Source organism: Lycium ferocissimum, chromosome 10 (assembly GCF_029784015.1).
Source record: "Lycium ferocissimum isolate CSIRO_LF1 chromosome 10, AGI_CSIRO_Lferr_CH_V1, whole genome shotgun sequence".
Taxonomy (NCBI): domain Eukaryota; kingdom Viridiplantae; phylum Streptophyta; class Magnoliopsida; order Solanales; family Solanaceae; genus Lycium; species Lycium ferocissimum.
Window position 1 is genome coordinate 40,043,544 of NC_081351.1, and position 6,485 is coordinate 40,050,028.

The 6,485-nt window shown below is 38.3% G+C and overlaps 1 pseudogene; it reads left to right on the plus strand.

Annotated features, from left to right (window-relative positions):
• Positions 1-1,012: 1,012 nt before the first annotated feature.
• Positions 1,013-5,675, plus strand: LOC132033834 (uncharacterized; annotated as a pseudogene).
• The last annotated feature ends 810 nt before the right edge of the window (positions 5,676-6,485 follow it).

The window sequence follows — 6,485 nt, forward strand, 5'->3', positions numbered from 1 at the left end:
CTTTTGAAGAGGTTGACGACGGTTTCAAGAAGCACATTTAGCAGTTGAGATCAGTTCGTGAGTTTGAACGTTGAAAGTTTGAAGGAGCAGTTGAGATCGATAGTGTGTTTAGAATGAAGTTGGTATTTTGATATGGGCGATGTTGAGTTTGAAATAAATGGGGGGTTGGATTAAATGGTTTGGGGTCTTTTTTATATTTTATAAAAGATTAACAAGTTTGACAAAATATATTTTCAACCCCAATTTTTTTAATCCCAAATTTAATTGAATTTTGACTTGATTGGTTCCTACAAGTCCCCTCTAATAATTTCCAAACTTAAAAGTCACCTTCATTTAAATTTTCGGAAAAAATTTATGTTCCCAAAACCCAAAACAAACCCAAAGGTGTGCCCCAAAACACAAAACGTATACAAGCAAATCCCAATTTTCCAATCTAGCAAACCCTCTCTCCGTGACCAGCGAGACGCAGCACGCGGCAATTCCGTGTTCATCAGTCATCACCGGCGGCTAGAGGCCGAAAAGCTGACGAGATCATTTTTTAGTTTTTTATACAACTAATACTGTCTCTTTTATCCGCTTTTAGTTATGGATTGGGGGGCTGGTAGAAAAAGGGCTCTCTCTCTTTAATCCACTTTTCTGGAATTTTCAGCTTATGGGCCAACTTTCGATTTCTTTTTTGACTTGCCTTTTGATCATATGACTTATTTTTCAGTTTTATGAGTTAGTTGCAACTATATACTATGAGTTTATGCTATGGTTCTTGAAGTTTCATCACCCGATTGCTCAGAATTTTATCGAGAACTTTGGTGCCTACACAGCTTCAGTTTTGTATTATTGTGGGAAAACAATTTATATAGTGACTAAAAGACAGAGATGACTAAAAGACTATGACTAGGGAAAACTGTTCTCTCTTGCTTATCAGTCGTAGTTTTCTTATGAGCCTTGTTCATCGTTGTGTATAACTTTATGTTACCGGAAATAAAGCACCCACGATGTCAAAATCCTGGGTCCGCCACTGGTAGGAGGTAAGTACAGAAAACAGAATGGACGAGGATTCTGAAAAACCTCCTGATGCAATGACACCTTATCCCAATTTGCCCGGTGATTACGACAACTGGTTATCCACAGTGATCTTTTTCCAAGAAGTGAAATCCTGTATCAATGTGCTTGCTCGGGATTGTGACACTGGTTATACGTACTATGTTGTCAGCATCGATTGGGACAAGTATACTCGTTTTCGGAAAGTTGCATATACTGCTGGTGACTTTAAAGTGTTCTTTTGTTGGTGATGCCAAATATCATGAAAACCCGGATCGGCCGGGTTGGCTAATTTTCTTTCAAGAATGCAAAGTTTATGATATTCCCAAAGAGGCAATGACTGCCGGGCTACCCAAGGTTGAGAGCTTTCATTCCCGAGCCAGTTATGTTTTTCGTTGATATGCGGCTTTATGTGCTTTCTAGTAGTATGAGTCGTATACGAGCACACTTTGAGATGCTGGATATCAATAATCTTTCTCGAGGTTGGCTTTCACTACCTGAACCCGCTTTTGTTTGGTGAAATGTAAGGGTCAGTACCCATCCTATAATTATTGACTACTCCAAGAAGATGTTGTACGTAGGCGAGTCTGACTGGGGTCTATACACTTGCACTAAAACACTTCATGCTTTCAGCTTGAAAGATAAGATTTGGCGTGAGTATGACCATCCAAAAATTTTGCTACCTTGCACCCGTAATCTTGTGAAAGCCAGTTGGTCAAGTGGTTGTGTAATTGTAGGAAATCACTTGTACAAATTCCGGATGTACAAATACCCTGATAAATATCAAGCTATGCTAATCATCCGTGATTTGGAGCATAAAATAGAGGTGTACAATAAAGGAGTACAGCTCGATGATGTTGATTATATTCACCAGTATGATGTTCCACCCATCGATGGAACATATGAGGTTAGTCTCTCCCACATTGTTGACCCTAATGTGCTTCTGGATGTGTATGCCGGTGGCAAGCTAATTTATCTAGGCAAGAGGAATTCAGACAGAAGGTTTTCTTTGGTTATCCGGTACACTGCATATAATGATGTGGATGACGGGACTGCTCATTATGTGTATACATGCACGTTTGACCTGCAACAAAGTTCAACTAAAATATTCTATGTCAAGAAAGTTGGCAACTCAACCAACTCTCATGCAGAAAAGCATCACCGGTTGTTAGGTAAGTCTCTCCACCTTCCACTTGCAATTGCATGGCGGCAAAATGAAATGTAAAGTTTGTTCTTTATACATAGCTCTGATTTTGAGAGCGTGAAGCAACAAAAAGCGATGAGACCTCCCCCCACCCCGCGTCTCTCGCTTGAATCTTGAAGCAAAGAGCTCACTTCATTGGAGTGAAGGGAGATTTGCCAAAAAAAAAAAAAAAGGAACAAAATAAACCTTGCACAAAGAGACAATATGTAGAAGCACAGATTCAATTAAAAACTAAAAAGTAGATAGCACAAAATCCTCTCTAAAGCAAAGTCAACATTAAAATATAAATGGATGAACATCCAAACTTCTACAATATTGCCAATCTTGTATTCCGTTATCATCATTATATTGCTCATCTTCTTCTTCTTCTTCTTCTTCTGGCAGCATCTACATGCATTTACTTGCTTCAGGGAAACGAAAAAGTAGAAGAAAGGGAGGAGGAGGAGGAGAAGAAGAAGAAAAAGAAGAAGAAGAAGAAGAAGAAGAAGATCGAGAAGGGGAAGGAGATCAAAACCATCCAGAGGAAGGGGAAGGAGATCAGAAGCCTCCAGGAGATCATCAGAAAGGAGAAGGAGAAGTTGCAATTCACGGAGGTTTGAACGTCCTTCGCTATTAGAATTGCAACTTTCAACCTCCGCAAACTATCCTTTTTTTGGTAATGAGATGGAGAGGGAGAGGGAGAAGGATCAGAAGAATCCGGTATATCGACAGATGCATCATTGGTGTGTATGTATGAGTACTTGTAAATTATGTCAACTTTGGCTTCTTTTTGACTGTACTACTGATGTTGAAACTCATTATAGTTATGGATTCAGCAAAGATATAAAGTTTCAATTTGGTCTCAAAGGCAGTTTTATCTTAGTCCTTAAATCTTTGTTCTTGAACTGGTGGCAGAAGAAGCAAGATATTTTCAAGTTTCAGATGCTTGGGACTATACCATTGCATCATGATGAACTAGTGAACAAGGGAATAGAACTTACATGCAGCAGCGCTAAAGCGTAAAAGCAAGCCCTCATGGGAGGATGCACTTGTAAAATTACAAAGAACAGCACCGACAAACATCCGAGGAGTGACTAAAAATGTATATCGACAGCTGAAGCTACGCGATGAACACAGGATGATTTAATTACAGGATGATTTTTTTGTTGGAATGAGTAACCTCAATGTCTTAAGCGTGAGGAGAGCCAGATATGGGCACTCCATACTGCTTTTTCCGGCATCGGTTAAGTTGTTGAATCTGAGGCTGCTATTTCAGATTGATTTAGAGTGGGATGAAATATCCATTATTGGCGAACTTGTCAATTTAGAAATCCTCAGCAGTAGAGATCTCTCTTAGAGATGCTGCCAGTGGAGATAGGGAAATTGACCAATCTAATTATGTTTGATGTGGGATGAGCAAGTATTACTTAAAAGGATTTCACAGGGGTCTTATCAAGATTAGTTCGATTAGAGGAACTATATATGATGAAATTGAAAGTGGAACATTGTAGTTACTCCATCTTGAGGGAGCTGGAATCCTTATCTAAATTGTCTGCACTAACATTAATCGAATGTTCTGGAGAAGTAATTAACAGTAACTTGGGCCTTTCCTCCAAGTTGACACGGTGCGCTTTAAAAGTGGGGAAGAGTCCCATTTACTTCGACCATATACTCAATTTACAACAGGACTATGGATCTCCAGTTCACTGAGATCACCCCCTTGGTGTTTGGATCAGATGTATGTTGAGGAAGAGTTGTACGCTCATGCAGAAAAGGCTCCAAGAATGTGCTGACCGAGTTGCTGCTGGATGGATTTCAGAACGTGAAAGATATCCATTTTCTGATTGTGAATCTGTTGAGCATCTGTCATCATTGACAAGCTTATTGAAGATCCACTTTCAGGATAATATTCCTTTCCTGTCATAGTCTACAGTATCTTTTTTTTCTGTCCTTGGCGTGAAGTTCGTTAAAACATGAATACGCAACAGTAGCTTGCTCTGATGATGAGGAAGAGGAGGACACATGCCAAACCAGAAAGGAATGGTCCAAGAAATCGTGTTACCAAATTTAGATGACATGGACCTTCAATTTCTGGCCTGCAATCAACAACAGCATGTTAGAAGGCAACTCTATCAGCAACTCAAATCCTCTTTTTGATGAAAAGGTGTGCTTCTTGGTATGACTTATCATGATACTTTTTCCAGTTTTTTTCTTTTTTGAGGTGTCGGGGCCAGCTTGCGCGCACCTTGACTAATTCCACGGGATACATGTCACCTTCGCACCAGCAACAGGTACCAGGCAACTCTGTCCACCAAAGCTAGGACAGATGGGAAGAAATCACCTTTGAACTTAAGACTTCATGTTTCTCACCCCACTTCATTGACCGCTAGGCCAAGCCCTTGGGTCTTTTCAGTTAGTGTATTTATGACATTAGAAAGATAGCTGGAATTAGGGGTGTGCATTATGTTTTTCGGTTTGGATTTGGTTTTGGTTTTCAGTTTTAAAATGGTGAATCTAGTCCATTCAAAATAAGTTAAGTTTTGGTTAGCTCTTTCTCTTTTGGTTCAGGATTTTTGTTCAATTTCGGTTTTTTTATTTTTGATTTCCATATCTTCCTTTTAAGTTTTAATTGCAGGTTTCTTGTCCCGGCCTGAAATATCTAAAACTCCCGGAGGCCGACAGCATAACTGCTCTATGCACTCACCAAAATCCAACTGGATACTTCAGCAAACTTGAAATAATTGACATATGAGGGTGTGGCAAGTTGAGAAACTTGATGTCTCCATCAGTGTCCAAGGGTGTTCTGAATCTCTGAATACTAAGGATAAGAGACTGTGCGTCAATGGAAGAAATGACCAAAGAGTCCATATTTCCCCAGTTGCAAAAGTTGGAGCTTAACGAGCTACCAAAGCTCGGGCATTTCTTCCTGACAAAGCATGCTCTAGAATTTTCATTTCTTAGACAAGTGGAGATTAATAGGTGCCCTTAAATGATAACGGTTGTCCAGCTGTTAGCCGTGAGTACACCGCGTGTGGAAATTCTGGTTTTAGAATATCTGATCAATGATGCTAAGGTGAAAGATGCTGTCAATGAAGTGATTCGCTCAATATTGATGATGATGACACAAAGGTTCAATGGACATTATAACTGAGTGATCGAAAAACCACTGTTAATGTTGCATGATCACTAATCATTTGTCGGTATAAAGCCTTAGTTTTATAATAAGATTGAATGATTAGTTTGGAACAAAGCTGTATATGCAAGCACAGATGACTTGTCAGGAATTTTGGCCTTACCCATTTTCATATAGCTAGCAAGAAAAGCAATGGGCATCTGCATCCCAAACCTCTTGTCGGATTTTAATAGCCATTATGTTCTTTAGCATATGTAGTCTGCAAATATAATTTTAATTGTATAAAACATTTGTTGTACGATATAGAGCATATTTATACTCAGACTAGAGTTGTTCTGATTCCTCTTGCACTTTCACAAAAATTATGTTGATCTTACATAAAATAAGAGTGTTTAAGCTGCCTTAATAGTATAAAAATCAACACCAAGTTTTAAGCTTCTAAAGCCTTGTATTGTATATGAACAGGGAAAAATAAGCAGTGTATACACTAACTAATCAGCCAAATTAATCATTAGAAAAATCGCAACACCAAAAGTGTGTTTGGTACGGAAGTGTTTTTCAATTTTTCCATGTTTGGTTGGTCAAAATGTCTTGGAAAACATTTTCTCTAGGAAAATAATTTCCTTGAAAATGAGGAAAATGGTTTCCTTAATGAAAGTAGGAAAAACAAGTTCCACAAGTAACATTACAAATTCATTGTCCCCACCCACCAACACCCCCAACCTCTACTACTCGACCTTCCCACACCTCGCCACTCCCAAAACTAAGTTTGAAACATTTATAGAAAGGATAAAAATGTTTCAAACGTAGTTTTGGTAAAATACAATTCAACCGCATACTTTATCTTTCAAAATTTTAAAATTTAATTTTCAACTTCAAAAATCGCATCTAATAGAATTTAAATTATAAAAAAGTTGGTCTAGCTAGTTTTAAACTCAAGCATTATAGAAGAATTAGGAGGACTCCGTGTTCCAGTAGTTTGGACAAAATCAAAGTCAACAACATAGTTTGAATTTTCAAATTTTATTTTTCAACTAAAAAATCCATAAGATAATCTTGAAACTTTCCTTTTGTAACTTGGGGAACCTTTTATGAATTTCTCGGAAATTGAGTGAAATTGTTTAATGAAGA